Source organism: Aquarana catesbeiana, linkage group LG02, assembly GCF_042186555.1.
Source record: "Aquarana catesbeiana isolate 2022-GZ linkage group LG02, ASM4218655v1, whole genome shotgun sequence".
NCBI lineage: Eukaryota > Metazoa > Chordata > Amphibia > Anura > Ranidae > Aquarana > Aquarana catesbeiana.
Window position 1 is genome coordinate 776,179,417 of NC_133325.1, and position 18,110 is coordinate 776,197,526.

Genomic DNA, 18,110 nt, shown 5'->3' on the forward strand with positions numbered 1-18,110 from the left:
GTCCACATCACACTGATTATTATTCATGAGAGGACGTTTATATAACTCACTGTTGTTCTGTTGTATTTTCTTCCAAGTACAAACATGCTGCTTGTCATCATGGGGTGACTAGACAGCTGGGGCACCATAGCACTTGCCAGGAGCCAATCAGCATAGTTCCCAGTCATGTGATTTCTGTGACAGCCAATAACAGCAGAAAAGCTTTTTGTGAATAACATACTTTTCTCTGCGTCTAGCCCTGTTCTCCTTGCTGTCAGGTCAACTTTGTCTGGTAATAAGATGTTCGAAATCAGTAGACCAAAATAAGCCCTGGGCCTGTTTTGTAATACTTTTAGAACTAGGACAACAACAAATATATATATACTTTTTCTTGAGAAAGAGACGGGATTTTAAAGGTGCCAACACAATTATTATAAAAACATCCAAATTTTTTATAAACATTTTAAAAATAGCAAATTCATACAAAACCATCATAGAGAATCCATGCGGCTACACTTCAGATGCAGTAGCTTCAGCTCAACATGTTTCGCCAATCATTGGCTTCTTCACGAGACTTTAGAAATACTGCATACTCAATCACCTACATAAATCAGAAAAGCAATTACGCTGAATCTGGACATATACAGTTGTGCTCATAAGTTTACATACCCTGGCAGAACTTATGATTTCTTGGCCATTTTTCAGAGAATATGAATGATAACACAAATTTTTTTCTTTCACTCATGGTTAGTGTTTGGCTGAAGCCATTTATTATCAATCAACTGTGTTTACTCTTTTTAAATCATAAGGGCAACAGAAACTACCAAAATGACCCTGATCAAAAGTTTACATACCCTGGTGATTTTGGCCTGATAACATGCACACAAGTTGACACAAAGGGGTTTGAATGGCTATTAAAGGTAACCATCCTCACCTGTGATCTGTTTGGTTGTAATTAGTGTGTGTGTGTATAAAAGGTCAACGCGTTTCTGGACTCCTGACAGACCCTTGCATCTCTCATCCAGTGTTGCACTGACGTTTCTGGATTCTGAGTTATGGGAAAGCAAAAGAATTGTCAAAGGATCTGTGGGGAAAGGTAGTTGAACTGTATAAAGCAGGAAATGGATATAAAAAGATATCTAAGGAATTGGGAATGCCAATCAGCAGTGTTGAAACTCTACTCAAGAAGTGGAAAATGAGGGGTTCTGTTGAAACCAAACCACGGTCAGGTAGACCAACTAAGAGTTCAGCCACAACTGCCAGGAAAATTGTTCAGGATGCAAAGAAAAACCCACAAATGCTCCCTGGCCCTGGGCTGGTACATGCAGCCTGAGTATCTTTTGGGCCACTCAGAAGAATGTGATTTGGGACACTGAGCGCTGTCTACGTCAGCAAGTTGTTCTAGTCTTCTGGGCCACTAAATCTCTTCCTGACTCCTACCAGAAATACTCTGGTGCCTTCAGTGCCAGATCTGCCTCTGAGCTACCACCGTATCGAGCTTGTGACTGCCTGATTGATACACTCCCTAGTGCCTCACCGCCATCTTTGAACCTGAAAGCCAGGCCATGAAGGTCTACATTGATGAAAACCTGGAAAAGGAGTTTGTTCATCTCTTATCTTCCCCTGATGGCACCCACAGCCCATATATCAGCTATAGAAACCTGAATCAGATTGTCATTCCCAACCAATACCTACTTTCTTTGATTACGGAGTTGTTCAGCTGCTTCCAAGGAGCCTGACTTTTCTTTAAGCTTGATTTCAAGGGGGCTTTCATTTTAGTTTGGATCCATAATAGGGATGGAGTGGAAGACAGCTGTCCTCCAGGAATTTGTTATTAATATTCTCTGGAACTACCTGAGTATGTCTCTTGCCATCTATCTGGATGACATTCTGTTTTATTCCCAGTCATAGACAGATCATCAGCATCATGTCAAATTAATCTTGGCCAGGTTTCGAGAACATTCCTTCTTCATCCAACTGAAATGTATTTTTCATGCTGCTATGGAGCCCGCCAAGTTCTGACCTTTTTTGCAGTGGCCTCTGCTATGGATCTTTGTGCCATTCAACAATATTTAGGATTTGCAATATCGTTAGAAAATTTATCTAAGGGTTCTCCGCCCTGGTAGTGCCAAATACTGACCTTACTAAGAAAGGCAGTAATTCTTCGGCTCCTGTTTTAAGGCATCAGGACCCTGCCTCACATTACCTGTTGGAGGTCCATGCTTCTGAGATTGGGGCACTGGAACTTCAAACATGCATCCCTGTACGTTCTATTCTCACAAGTTCTATCTCTCTGAGCGAATTTACGATATTGGCAACTGAGAGCTTCTGGCTGTAAAATGGGCCTTGGAAGAGTAGGGAACCCAATATTAAATTTCCATCTACATGGATCACAAAAATCTTGAGTATATTAAGCTGGCCAAGCACCTGAATTCCCGACAGACCGAAAGGTCCCTCTTTTTCTCTAGGTTTCATTGCAACATAACCTATTTTCCAGGCTTTAATGATATTAAGGCTGATGTTCCTTTTGGAACCTTTGAGACCCGGTCTTCTTCCGCCTGTCTTTTTTTTCAATTCTTTATTTAGCAATTTTGCAAGAGAACAAGCTACAATGCTGTTCAAAAGTAGACAAAAAAAAAAACCCTGCACTCAGAGGGGAGACCTGCAGAATATGCAGAGTAAAACCAATAAAATCAAACAGAAATAATATCCCTTAGTACCAAAACAGTTTGGCAAACATTCATCCTTTCCGCCTGACTTTTCCCTAGAACATTGCCACCCTCTTGCCTCACTTTTTTTCTCAGCTCCAAGCAGCTCCCAAATGTACTCCTAACAGTGCCCCAGACACCTAGTTGTTTGTTTCACATCAGCTCTGGTTCCGAGCGCTTCAACAATCACACAATGCCAAGCCTGCTGGCCACCCTGGCACTCGTGAGACCATCTCCCTTCTTTCCTGTTCTGCTTGGGTCTACAGGATTTATGCATGATCAAAATCTTCCCATACTAATCCTTCTGGCCTGCTGTTATCCGTGCCTGATCCAGAACGTCATTGGACTCATCTCCCAATGGATGTTATAGTTGAATTGCGCCCACCCCCCCAAGTTGTTTTTGGCCAAACCACTCTCCGCTCTTTTCATACAAGAAATCGTTAAGCTTTATGGCATTCTGATGTACATTCTTTCAGATGTCAGATCTCAGTTAATTTCCCATTTTTGGATGGCCTTCTGTTCTTAGGAATTGACCTATCTGTCTCTTCTGCCTACCACCCCAATCTGTAAGGCAAACAGAGGCATTAATTAGTCCCTAGAAGACTTAATTCACTGTTTCATCTCTGACGGCAAACTGAGTGGTCCTCCTGTGGGAAGAGTTTTCCTATAACAATTGAATGCAGCCCTCCTTTCTTTGAGTTTTTACCCTTCTTTTGTGTGGCCTACACTCCAAGTACTGTTCCTTTTCTTTTGACAGTTCTGCTTTTCCAGAGGTCAGCAAGCTTGTAAACCATTTTTTTCTGGCAACCCTACTTGTTTCAGTCTTAAACTCCCTCCGTCCATGTGGATGCCCAACTTCTTTCATATTTCTTGGCTGAAACCTGTCAACTCAGATACCACTCTCTCCCCTAAACCTCCAGTTGCTGGTAATGGGCAGGAGAAGTTTGAAAGAGATGCCATCTTAGACTAACTTATAAGTGTCAGAATTCACTCCAATACTTCATTCAATCGGATGGTTTCAACCCCAAGGAACATTGTTGGGTGCCGACTTCCACTATTTATGCTAGTCGTCTGGTAGGACGTTTCCATCACTTTCATCCTAAAATGCTTGCTCCTTTGGTCCTGGAGGCCACTCCTTGGGGGGAAAAGTGAGCAGGATAATGTTAGAGAGTGCATGACATGCTCCGATTCTCATGCTCCCCACAGCCACTTCCTCCTGATGCAGTCGTCGCTCAGCCACTCTCTTTTCCTGGCCTGAGGACTGGTGGATGCCAGACAATGGGCACTGCTCTGTCTGCAACACCTTCTGCTCTCTCTGGCCGACCTGCTGCCTTTGCCACCTCCTGTGCCCCAATTTTCCATTGGGACTATGTCATCCTATTTGAACATCACAAGCCCAGCACTCTGGACTAGTGATAACGTTAGGTTTTCTGGCTCCTGTACCTACTTTGCCTCTTACTGGTCCTGTTTACTGACCCTTTCCTGGATAACGGATGTACTACTGTTTGCCGACTGCCCTTGCCTGGATAACGTATATACTACTGATTAATAAAAGCTTAGAATGATCCTTTTTTTTTCTTCATCCTTTCCTTAAATGTCGCAGTCCAGATTAATTCTGTCACTTCTGGCAAAGAAATACAGTTTCAATAATGCATATGATGGATTCATATACATTTAATAATGAATACTATGGATTTTTAAATTTCATTATGGCCTACTTCTTCTTTCTTGCTCAGATATAAAATATTCATTAAAGCAGTTGGTTGATATGGGGTATGGATGCTCTCCAGAAGACCCGTCTGACATGGCAGACTTTTATACTATCAGGCTTGTGGTTCTCATAGACATAGGATAACAGTCATCCTTTTTCAACTGGGCAGGACAGATAACACTGCTTGACACTTTTTAGTGCAGCATAGGCAACAGCCACAGAAAGTTCGAAGCTCTGTGAAATTTCCGACAAATCATTATTTTCTGTACTTGCATCAAAATATGGAAAATGTGTATGTATAGGTGAAATTTTTTATTTTTTTTTTATGTTGCCCAGACTATTTTGGACTAGGACCCCAGTTGTAGTCTGCATAGATTGTTTCACATACTTGAAGTGGCCCTAATGCAAATATGCGCAAACAGGGATTAAAGAGTTATGTTTTCTGATTTTTCAAATGATGCTAGTTGCAATAGTAAAAAATAAACAATATCAATAGGGAGAAAAAGTAAATGTAGTACTAAGTGCCGATTCACACAGGGGCAACGCGACTTCAGCGCGACTTTGCAAGATGACTTCAACACAAGTTCAGCGCGACTATAAGCAACTTACAACGCGACTTCAGGACAGGCGACTTTGGCTGTGGCCAATCACAGAATAATCAGCTCTCTGGGAGGGAGGGGTTTGCCTGGGTAAACAAATTTCTTTTCCCGTAAAGTCGCTTCAATATAGATGGAGATCCAACTTGGAGGCGACTTCCATTGAATTCTATGGGTACAGGTCGCCTAGAAGTCGTCTTGAAGTAGTACAGGAACCTTTTCTGAAGTCGGAGCGACTTCAGTAGTGTACATTAAGACGGCTCTCATTGACTATAATGCAATTCCCAATGTCAAGCGACTTGGGGCGACTTGAGGGCTGACAAGTCAGATCCCAAGCCGTTGTAGTGTGAACTGACCCTGAGATACACTCATCGGCTATGTTATTAGTTACACCTGTTCAATTGCTTGGTAACACAAATTGCTAATCAACCAATCACATGGCAGCAACTCAATGCATTTAGGCATCTAGATGTGGTGAAGCCAACTTTCTGAAGTTCAAACCGAGCATCAGAATGGGGAAGGAAGAGGATTTAAGTGACTTTGAACGTGGCATGGTTGTTGGGGCCAGACGGGCTGGTCTGAGTATTTGAAAAACTGCTGATCTACTGGGATTTTCATGCACAACCATCTCTCGGCTTTACAGAGAATGGTCTGAAAAAGAGAAAATATCCAGTGAGCGGCAGTTGTGTGGACAAAAATGCCTTGTTGATGTCAGAAGTCAGAGGAGAATGGGCAGACTGGTTCAAGATTATAGAAAGGCAACAGTAGCTCAAATAACCACTCGTTACAACCAAGGTGTGCAGAATACCATCTCTGAATGGACTACAAATGGAACCGTGAAGCAGATGGGCTACAGCAGCAGAAGACCAAACCGGATACCACTCCTGTCAGCCAAGAACAGGAAACTGAGGCCACAATTCGCACAGGTTTACCAAAATTGGACAATGGAAGATTTGAAAAACATTGCCTGGTCTGTTGAGTCTTGATTTTAGCTGCAACATTCAGATGGTGGGGTCAGAATTTGGTGTAAACATGAAAGCATGGATCCATCCCGCCTTGTATCACCGGTTCATACTGGTGGTGGTAGTGTAATGGTGTGGGGGTGTTCTGGATATTTTATAGTTGGGCAACTCCTATCCTTATATTGTTTAGTGGTTCCAAATTAATAATAACTACTGCAGTAGGGAACAGACACAAAAGATACACTCAGCATCTTAAAAAAAAAAAAAAACTGTTCTGTTTTATTTTGATGCAAAGGAATGTTTTTATACACATGATTACTTAGGTATCGCATTAATATTACAATTGTACTTTTATGGTAACAAGGGGCGTAACATAGGTAGGCTAAATCTAATGTACTAAAAACATTATTAGTGCCGTGTGCAATACATACAAAATAGAATACAATTATATACAGAACTTACAAATGACATTCAGATGGTAGGGTCAGAATTTGGTGTAAACAACATGAAAGCATGGATCCATCCTGCCTTGTATGTATCAACGGTTCAGGTTGGTGGTGGTTTAATGGTGGGGGGGATATTTTCTTGGCACACTTTGGGACCCTTAGTACAAAGTGAGCATCGTTTAAACACCACGGCCTACCTGAGTATTGTTGCTGACCATGTGCATCCCTTTATGACTACAGTGTCCCCATCTTCTGATGGCTCCTTCCAGCAGGATAATGCACCATGTCACAAAGCTCAAATCATCTCACCACTGGACAATGAGGTCCCTGTACTCCAATGGCCTCCACACTCACCACATCTCATCCAATAGAGCACCTTTGGGATGTGATGGAAAAGGAGATTCACATCATAGATGTGCAGATGACAAATCTTCAGCAACTGCATGATGCTCTCATGTCACTATGGACTAAAATCTCTGAGGAATGTTTCTAACACCTCAAAGCCACAAAGAATGAAGGCGGTTCTGAAGGAGAAAGGGGGTCCAACCCGGTACTAGAAAAATGTACCTAATAAAGTGTCCAGTGAGTGCATATCCTGTGTTAAGACCTAACAATCCATCTGGCCATCCAAAGAAAGATGCCCTTTAAATGCTTGGATGCATATTTTTTATTTCCTTAAATTCATTTCATTCACTTGTCCCTTTGAAAAATTGAGTAGTCAAGTGAATATCATTTGCCCTGCACAGCCCCTCCCATTGTACTCTCCTCTTCTGGAAGTGTCTAATTGCTGTCTATTTTGAACCAGCTCCTCCACCCCTCACCTCCCTGCATACCCCTTTATGTAACCGACAAACAGGTATAATATAGAATGTCACTCAAGTCTGCTGGGGCTGATGACATCACATCCAAAATGGCGGAAGCCAGCAGCAGTCTCAAGGCTTTTGGACAGCTACATGAGCTGTTACAGTTAAATACCATGCCTGACAATAAGTTAAATGCACATATTATCTTCTCAGAAGATAGTTGTTGAAGTAAATGGATTGGTGACAGGGTCTCTTTACCTAGGGACTTTTGTCAGTAGAAAGCTTTAATGGTGGAGGCTTCCATTAAGGAGGCATCTTCCGTCTTACTTTATCAGTCCTCCTCCATTTGTTTTTCGGGTGTCTTCACTCCTCAGTTCCTCAACCAGGTCACCAGAGAAAACAGACCACCATGAAGTCCAGTGCTTGTAAAACTTTATTATTCAAGGACAAACTTCAAAAAAGCCCCACCTTAGACCTCCTCCATTGATTCACCTAACACTGGAAAGGATTCTATGATTAGGCCCAGTGTTGTGTGAAACACGTCAAAGAGGAGGTTCCAAACAGGGCTTCTTTGAAGATTGTCCTGGAATGATAAAGTTACACTAGTGTTGGACGATATGGTATGCTGTTGGCTGTTCTCCTCTGGTCGTGTTGATAGTTTGGGGTGAGGATAAGCCCTTGCGTGGCTTCTGGACCTGGTCATCCGATAAACTATATTGGACTCAGGAGCAACATTGACTTGTTTCCTCAAGCAAATGTGTCTACCTCCTCCTTCCTCCCTTCCTCATCCATACCTTCAACTCTATTTTCAATATACGTAATTGCAGCATATACAGTCAATGCTTTTGTTTGGACCAGCTCAATGGAAAATCCTGATTTTAAAGCATTCATTAATTAAAATCATACCTCCTGAACGAGCAGGAGCATGGAGACTACAAGTGACAACCACAACACACATCTATCCTGCAAAATGCCATGTAGCCATTGCTGAAGTGCACGTAGACATGAAGAGGCTGCATAGATCAGCGACAATTGTTACTACATGTTGCTTTAGCAAACGAAATATCCTTGTGTTATAGTTTACATCCAATGTAACTGAAAACATGAGGACTACTGATATGACATGTTTTTGCTACAAAATCACTACAAACGTTAGCGTGGCCATCAAAGTGGTTTAAGTAGTTCCTGAAAATACCTCTTCAGAAAAACCTATCACTCTCCCTATTCATTAGTTAGTTATTCATTAGTAACCTGCTCCTCTCCTCCTTTGTACTCCTCCATTCCATCCTCTTATTAGTCTGTGACATCTCTTCACTCTTATCCTACTGCTTACCAATGCCCTTGGTGACTCTGATTCATTTACTTATTTAGTAGGATCCATTAGTGAAATCCTGTCCCCCAAGCTACCCATCTCTGCACTAATTTCACAAGGTCCATTCTTATCTACAGAGTACATTCATTTAATCCTGTGTAATTCAACTCTACGTATTTGCAGTGCTACCCATGTAAGAGCCACTGGATAGGATGGGGCCCTCTGTTCTCTGCCTCAACCTCTTCAAGAACCTCAGCCTTTCTGGTCCACCTGGTTGAATGTACAAACATATAATATCACAGGAAATCACTGAAAGTAATACTTAGTACCCGATAGTAGTGCTTTGTCAAAGAAAACAGGCGCCAAACAAGGTAGTGACTCGGTTAAATTGATGATAGGCAACTCCTATCCTCATATTGATTAGTGGTTCCAAATTAATAATAACTACTGCAGTAGGGAACAGACACAAAAGATACGCTCAGCATCTTTCCAAATTACTGTTCTGCTTTATTATGACGCAATTGAAGGTTTTTATGCACATGATTACGTAGGTATCACATTAATATTACAATTGTACATTTATGGTAACAAGGGGCGTTACATAGGCAGGCTAATTCTAATCAGGACTCGAAAGAATGTAAACATTTACTGAAAACATTATTAGTGCCGTGCACAGTGAGGGCAGTGTGCAATACATACAAAATACAATACAATTATATACAGAACGTACAAATTTCCATTACAGTCTCCCCTCTTTTGATCAATATTTTGATCACTAACCATACCTGCTATCACCTTTAACCTGGAACCTCCACACGCTTAGGTGGAGGTAGTCCTGGCCAAAGAGGCAAAAAACTCCATTGTGGAGAAAATAATAGCTGAGCAACTTTTTCATTACAAAATGACTTTTCATTGTGAAAAACAAATGATTGATAAGACATATTTACAGAGTACTGGCTGTACACTCCTGTGGCCAGAATGGCCTTCTAGCTGAATTGTGGACATGCTGACTTATCAGCATATGTAAACACAGACAATTCTACATATAATGGAAGACATACGAAAGACAAATATGACTTCAACATGGCTAAATATGACTTCAACTACTTTTCAAATATATATATCCCTTACAATTAAAGTAATTGAATCAAAAAGTACCCTAGACTGTGATCACAAGAGGGAAACAAATCAAACACAGAGATTTCTTTAATTTAGTCATTTTTGCAGTGTCTGGTGTGGATCCAGGTGACTTTTCCTTCAAGTTTTGCAAAAACTGTACATGAAATAGATGCAGTATTGAGTCTCCAAACTTTTCCTTATATATATAAATGTCTCTTAACAATCCAAAAGTCACCTGGCTTTAGTTTTAGATCCTTCCAAACTTTTAGGATCTGGAATTGGGGAGAAAACACATAAATGAGTTTGTCAAAAAACCTTAAAAGATCAGCAACATTCTCTGTGAGATCCGAATGGAGGACTTCAGCTGCTGAGACAAAATATTAGCAAGTGAGTAACACACTCCCAAACCAAATCCCATAGGGAGAGAGTCCAACATCCCCCTTAGGGGCTTCATAAAATATAAGAAAACATTCAGGCAAAAGTTTTCTAGTTTCTTACTCTACTTTGTCCGCTACATTGTAGACAGTAGGGGGTGTAAAAATAAAACCGCAAAACTTCTAGTAAGGACTCTCCTATAAAAAATGATTTCCTCTGTTACTCTCTGTACTTTCTGGCACTCTGTACTTACAAACTACTTCTGATAACACTTTTTACTGTGGCCTTTGCAGTAGCATTTGCCACTGGACATCCAAAAAACATGTCCATACAGACAAAATGCATATTTGTAAGATCCTGACTTGGGCATCTGGATATATCTTTTTTGTAATCTCTGGGAGGGATGTTCAGCTTTTGGTAACACCTTTGGTAACAGGTAAAACAAGAAGTGGTGTGTTATAAAAACAACTGTGGAGAACCCTGGCTCTATCCCATGCTCATTTACTAAGGCAGCCATAACTGCTTGTGACTGATGACACGGTCCATGTGTCAAGCTGAAGGGAAAAGAGTGGCTGGCAGACATAAATGATCACTTTTTCCAAAGTCCTGTTTCATAAGAAGTTGCCCCCTGTGGACCACTTGTTCTTCTCGTTCTGGGGTCCTTAAAGTTGAATTATTAATCCCAGCTATACTGGGCCAGAACTAGGGTGGAATCTGTGAGTTGCACAGACCCATCAAGTGTCCGGGGCTGTAAATGCAGCATCCTTAGAGTCACCTGGTCTGCTTCCATGTGTGAAAGTTAATATGGCTACCTCAGCAAGAACCTGGAAGGCTGAAAACAGCCAATCAAATTAACTTGGCATGCTTGGTTGGTTTACCTGCCGAAGTAAAAACAAACTTCTGGCCCTTCAAATGGAACCAAAAGCTCTCTATATCTCGACTATCTATATAAATATACACTCTTTTTATAGCTCACAGGCTTTGCTAAAACATGGAGCTCTGCTTCTTGAGCTGGGCAAAAAGGATCCAATGACTTTGAATACAGAGTATCTTTCTGGGTGATAAACTGCATACTCAAATCTACAAAAAATGTAATATCTGGGTCTTCAGGGAGTGTGTCCCGCACTGGGCTCACAGCAGCTGATTCCTACACCATCAATTTAACACATGTGGTTTTTCCTTTCTTTTGAATAAATGTCCACATTTTTCATTGTTAGATTTGTACATAAATAAACTCATATTTTAAACCTTTCATTAGACAAACATTTAGTTATCTGTATATTTGCTGCGCAGAATGTCGGACCATTGACCAAAACAATATCTAACTTTGTCTAATAGCACCTTTGCATAAAAGCTACAGCTCTGATATATCAGGATGAACCCTTCATTACTGGGTCCAGCTTGCATGAATATATTACAATGGCTTGTTTTCTATCATGCTATTTGTGTAAGAACTCCAGTTTCATGTTTCAAAAGACAACTTCTTCCTGGCAATATTATAATAAATGATAACAATATCCTGCGGTCATGGAGAGATGCCCATAAATCCAAAATATTCTTCTGCTTATACCACTGTACTTTACAAGAAAAAGGGGCACATCATTTCACAATCCACACATTCTGCTTTGGATTTCAAAAATAAAAATAAATAAAAACAAAAGGATCAATAATCTGTATGATGGACCAGAAAGCATCAAAAACTATAAAACAACTGGCTGCAGGTGGCATCTATCCTAACAGGGTGTGTGGACTTGATGTGATGGGACTGTTATATTTCATGGACCGCACATCAAGTTATTATCAAAAACCTTACAATATCATTTTTGTAGAAGAACTTCTTATGTATCCCATCCATCTTGGCTTTGTTAAATATTATGGCAGCTTTATTCCAAATAACAACCTCATCTTAATCTTTTTTTTCTCTCAATAAGGGCTTATTGAATAAATGTAAAATTACAAAATTGTTATCTTAATCTAAACTAATCCCATTTTTACAAATTTCCCCAATAACCTGGATTTCATTTCCAACCAAAGGTTGTCTAAACCAGTTTCAATATATCTATATAATTGTTAAACTCATATTAGAAATTAATACTCATTATTACTTAATTTTACTTAATTTCCCTTTTTTAAATGCACTGTTTCCACTATCAAAGGATATTCAATTTGTGTAATACACGGTTAAATGTAACCTTCATTTTACCGTGTTTGGAAAACAGATTCAAAATAATTGTGATCACATTGTTTACCATTAGATTCGTTAACCCGGCACATTTTGTTATAAATGTTTTGTCTAAAAAACAGAAATTGGCATGGTGTCTTTCCAGCTTATCACTAACCTCTCATCCCAGCCACATTTCTTTCAGGAGAGCACAAAGGAGGGGGTCACATCTGCGTACATGGCACACACAAGCAATAGAACTAAAGGTCCCAGCATTCGCACATACATTTTTCCCATTTGTACACAACATGTGCATATCATTCTCTCACTTTCTTTTAACTCTTTAATATTTCCCTGCCTAAATTCTGCTTTCCTTATTTTGTTTAAATAACTTTTATATCTAGCTTCTATGATTCTATGATCAGATGGGGAGCCACAGTGCTCATCCCATCTTCCCTCTCTGACAACATATAAAGTATTCTGTTTTAACTCTCATTTCTCTGTTTCTGACTTTTACTAGTAGTGCCTGACCCCAAATTCATCCCACAACTTAACATGAAAATGTCCCTTTCTGTCTAGTGTTAATGTCACCCTTGATCCATCCTGCTCACATAGATAACTTGTTTCTCTAGCTGTTTACTCTGCATTATTCTTAGTCCCTGTGGACCTTGGTAACCCAATTACCTATTGTGGATCTCTGTCCACTTTAACCATTAATATAGGGGCTCAGTATAGGCGGAACCACACCTTCGGTTCATATATAGCGCTCCTCTTGCGCTGGGCATTTTTGAGGGTCTCTTACCCTTCATTCCCTTACTTAATTCAATGCCCATAATGACTGGCCAGTCTTCTCTCTTCTCTACTTGTGCCTATACCCTCTTGCCTCTAAACTACTTTATCTAGCAGATGTACTACATATACCTGTGAACAGTACTATTCTTCCCTTTCTTATTTATAACACTCCGATGGACAGTAGACAGTGACAACATAACATATAACCACCAATCAATACAGTTCGATTAAGGGGAGTAAAATAGGTACCCTTTGTCCCGAAAATGCCTTACCGATCAAGGAAGTCTGATAACTCAAATGTAAGCAAAAGGCTTACCTCAGCCGGCTGATTATCAGAAATTCCCGGATCGTCTCAAGCTCCTCGTTTCGGATACTCAGGGTCACCTGGAATCCCCTCCTAAGGCAAAGCTCGCCATGCATGACTCGGTTAAATTGATGATAGGCAACTCCTATCCTCATATTGATTAGTGGTTCCAAATTAATAATAACTACTGCAGTAGGGAACAGACACAAAAGATACGCTCAGCATCTTTCCAAATTACTGTTCTGCTTTATTATGACGCAATTGAAGGTTTTTATGCACATGATTACGTAGGTATCACATTAATATTACAATTGTACATTTATGGTAACAAGGGGCGTTACATAGGCAGGCTAATTCTAATCAGGACTCGAAAGAATGTAAACATTTACTGAAAACATTATTAGTGCCGTGCACAGTGAGGGCAGTGTGCAATACATACAAAATACAATACAATTATATACAGAACGTACAAATTTCCATTACAGTAGTAAAGGCAAACCTAATATATTGTCACCCAGTATGGTTGGTAACTAGGCAAACATTAACAGTGGTAATAACACAATTTAGCATGCAACAAGATTAACAGTAAGGACTAGGCATAAATTAACCGCTTCAGCCCCGGAAGATTTTACCCCCTTCCTGACCAGAGCACTTTTTGCGATTCGGCACTGCGCCGCTTTAAATGACAGTTGCGTGGTCGTGCGGCGTGGCACCCAAACAAAATTGATGTCCTTTTTTGCCCATAAATAGAGCTTTCTTTTAGTGGTATTTGATCATCTCTGCAGTTTTTATTTTTGCGCTATAAACAAAAAAAGGGCAACAATTTTGAAAAAAAACGCAATATTTTTTACTTTTTGCTATAATAAATATTACCCAAAATTATATAAAAAAAACTTTTTTTTTCCTCAGTTTAGGCCGATGTCACTGGCAGGGAAGGGGTTAACCACTAGGGGGCGATCAAGGGGTTAATTGTGTTCCCTATATGTGTTCTAACTGAAGGGGGGAGGGGGCTGTCTAGGGGAGATGACAGATCGCTGTTCATACTTTGTAAAAACAGACGATCAGTCTCTTCTCCCCTCAGAGAACTGGAAACTGTGTGTTTACACACGAAGATCCCAGGTTGACTGTGTGTCCCCAGCGATCGCGGGGGCCGGGCAGCGGCATCCCAGTCTTAGTTCATAGGGTTCAATATTTCGTTGGCCCACCCTTTGCGGCTATAACAGCTTCAACTCTTCTGGGAAGGCTGTCCACAAGGTTTAGGAGTGTGTCTATGGGAATGTTTGACCATTCTTCCAGAAGTGCATTTGTGAATTCAGGCACTGATATTGGACGAGAAGGCCTGCAGCCTCCGCTCTAATGCCGCGTACACACGACCGGTTTTGCCGTCGGAATAAACTCCGACGGTTTCTCCGACGGAACTCCGACAGAATTCCATTCAAGTGGTCTTGCCTACACACGGTCAACCCAAAGTCCGACCACCCAGAACGCGGTGATGTACAACACTTACGACGGGACTAAAAAAAGGAAGTTCAATAGCCAGTAGCCAATAGCTTCTGTTTCCTACTTGCTTCAGAGCATGCGCGGTTTTTGGTCTGTCGGAACAGCATACAGACGATCGGTTTTCCCAATAGGAATTGGTTCCGTCGGAAATATTTAGAACATGTTCCATTTCTAGGTCCATCAGAATTTTCGAAAAAAGAAGTCCGATGAGGCATAAACATAATCGGAATATACGATGAAAAGCTTCCGTCAGACTTTCTCTGTCGATCATTCCGCTCGTGTGTACGCGGCTTTATTCATCCTGTGCAGGCCAGTGAAGTTCCTCCACCTCAAACTCGCTCATCCATGTCTTTATGGACCTTGCTTTGTGCACTGGTGCTCAGTCATGTTAGAAAGAATGGGCCATCCCCAAACTGTTCCTACAAAGTTGGGAGCATGAAATTGTCCAAATTTCTTGGTATGCTGATGCTTTAGGAGTTCCCTTCACTGGAACTAAGGGGCCAAGCCCAACCCCTGAAAAACAACCCCACACCATAACCCCCCCTCCACCAAATAATTTGGACCAGTGCACAAAGCAAGGTCCATAAAGACATGGATCAGCGAGTTTGGGGTGGAGGAACTTGACTGACCTGCACAGAGTCCCGATCTCAACCAGATAGAACACCTTTGGGATGAATTAGAGTGGAGACTGGGAGCCAGGCCTTCTCGTCCAACATCAGTGCCTGACCTTACAAATGCGCTCCTGGAAGAATGGTCAAACATTCCCATAGACACACTCCTAAACCTTGTGGACGGCCTTCCCAGAAGAGTTGAAGCTGTTATAGCGACAAAGGGTGGGCCAACTCAATATTGAACCCTACGGACTAAGACTGGGATGCCATTAAAGTTCATGTGCATGTAAAGGCAGGCATCCCAATACTTTTCACAATATAGTGTATATGTGTGTGGGCCTCGGCTGCTTATAGTAGGCACAGTACAGTAACAATTTCCTGGTAGGCTACCTCCAGTAGATTTGGACCCAAACCAAAGAGATAAGTCCTTGGTGGCATGCGCCTCGTTGGACTTAACTCATAGTATGCCTCTACATTTTAAAAATTGGCTGAATTCCTGGAGTTTAGCCTTAACCCCAATCTAGGCCCTGCTGCATTGCCAAAAATAGTGCATGTCCGGTTTTTTGTAAGTCTTGGTGCAATTCCAGCTTATATCCAGGAGGCCAGAATCTGAATGGGTCCTTCAATTCTTCTTTTATCCTGTCACACAATGTGACAATCGGAGGCTTCGGAGGAAGCACATTTTGTGAAGTGACACTGGGGTTATGTTATGCAGTCAGGTCACATAGTGCTTGTCGGAGTTCTTCATTAGATGTGTTTGACTTGGCAGGAAGTGCGGCCTCATTACTGCGCACCGGCAGTTGTAAAACTTTGTGCGCCTATGGGTTAAACATGGCAGAGCTCTCTTACAAGCGGCAGACATTCATTAATACAGTGGCGGGTGTGCTGTGTAATTGTGAAAGCTGTTATTACCTCAACAACTATATAGAGATATTCAGGTTCATTCATGTTACACAAATCTTCTCCTGCCCTACTTTACAATCAGTATAATTAGTCACAACCATCTGCTTTTGCGGAAGGAATACGGACATTAGTGTCAGGAAGGGCTGCTGTCAGTAGTGCCAAGTATCGGCCTCCCGTATCCGCATTGCTGCTGAACACAAGAGAAACAGCCAATCAGCAGATACAATAAGGAGTTTTTTTTGGGGGGGGGGGGTTTGGGAGAACTGCTTTGTCTTAGTGCAGGGGTCTCTAAGTTTTCAAATAAAGGCCCAGTTTACTGCCCTCCAAACTTACTACCCTCCAAACTAGTGCCCCATCATTGGTGTCAGTGGGAGGAATAGTGCCCCATCATTGGTGTCAGTTTGAGGAATAGTGCCCCATCATTGGTGTCAGTGGGAGGAATAGTATCCCATCATTAGTGTTAGTGGGAGGAATAGTCAGTGGGAGGAATAGTGGGAGGTATAGTCAGTGGGAGGAATAGTGCCCCATCATTGGTGTCACTGGTCGGAATAATGCCCCATCATTGGTGTCACTGGTCGGAATAGTGCCCCATTATTGGTGTCACTGGTCGGAATAGTGCCCCATCATTGGTGTCACTGGTCGGAATAGTGCCCCATCATTGGTGTCAGCGGGAGGAATAATGCCCGATAATTGGTATCAGTGGGAGGAATAGTGCCCCATCATTTGTATCAGTGGGAAGAATAGTGCCCCATCATTGGTGTCATTGGGAGGAATAGTGGCCAATCATTGGTGTCATTGGAAGGAATAGTGCCCCATCATTGGTGTCAGTGGGAGGAATAGTGTGCCATTATTGGTGTCAGTGGAAGAATTAGTACCCCATCATTGGTGTCAGTGGTCAGAATAGTGCATTTTATCAGTGGAAGGAAAAGTGCCTCAAGGGCTGGATAAAGGCAAATCTTTGGCATCCCAAAATCAGTGGTACTGCAACACACTAACCCACTTAACCGCTTTTGGACCAGCCGCCGCAGTTATACCGCGGCAGGCTGGCTCCCCTGCGCTAGCCATCATAGTTGTACATCGGCTCTTTAAGACGCTATAACAGGCGTGCGCACGCGTGACTGCAGCGTGTCCCCAGAGTCGATGCGTGTGCCCACCGGGCACCCACGATCGCTCGTGACAGAGCGAGAACCGGGATCTGTGTGTGTAAACACACAAATCCCGGTTCTGTCAGGGGAGAGGAGACAGATCGTGTGTTCCTACCAAGTAGGAACAACGATCTCTCTCCTCCTCTAATCGGCCACATTCCCCCCACAGTTAGAACACACGTAGGGAACACATTTAACCCCTTCCCTGCCAGTGACAGTACAGTATACAGTAATCAGTGGCCATTTATAGCTCTGATCGCTGTATAAATGTGAATGGTCGCAAAAAGTGTCAGATTTGTTCGCCGCAATGTCACAGTCCCGATAAAAATCGCAGCTCGCCGCCATTACCAGTAAAGAAAAAAAATAATAAAAATGCCATAAATCTATCCCCTATTTTGTAGACACTATAACTTTTGCGCAAAATAATCAATATACGCTTATTGCGGCCTAAACTGATGTAGAAATTTGATTTTTTACTTTTTTTTGTTGGATATTTATTATAGCAAAAAGTACAAATATTGTGTTTTTTTTTCAAAGTTGTCGCTCTTTTTTTGTTTAAAGCGCAAAAAATAAAAACCGTAGAGGTGATTAAATACCACCAAAAGGAAACTCTATTTGTGGGGGGAAAAAAGGACATACCTTTTGTTTTGGGTACAACGTCGCACGACTGCGCAGTTGTCAGT

General features: G+C 41.7%; 1 protein-coding gene and 1 long non-coding RNA gene across 7 annotated transcripts in view; one reads left to right on the plus strand and one right to left on the minus strand.

The window, feature by feature from the left end:
• ILDR2 (immunoglobulin like domain containing receptor 2) overlaps positions 1–18,110 on the plus strand; it is a 446,131-nt gene that overhangs the window by 362,806 nt on the left and 65,215 nt on the right. The window lies entirely within an intron of this gene.
• Positions 9,001–13,753, minus strand: LOC141129369 (uncharacterized). The gene is made up of 2 exons (XR_012241815.1): positions 13,281–13,753; positions 9,001–9,908 (listed from the first exon to the last, which is right to left on the minus strand). It is a non-coding gene; the product is annotated as an uncharacterized lncRNA (long non-coding RNA).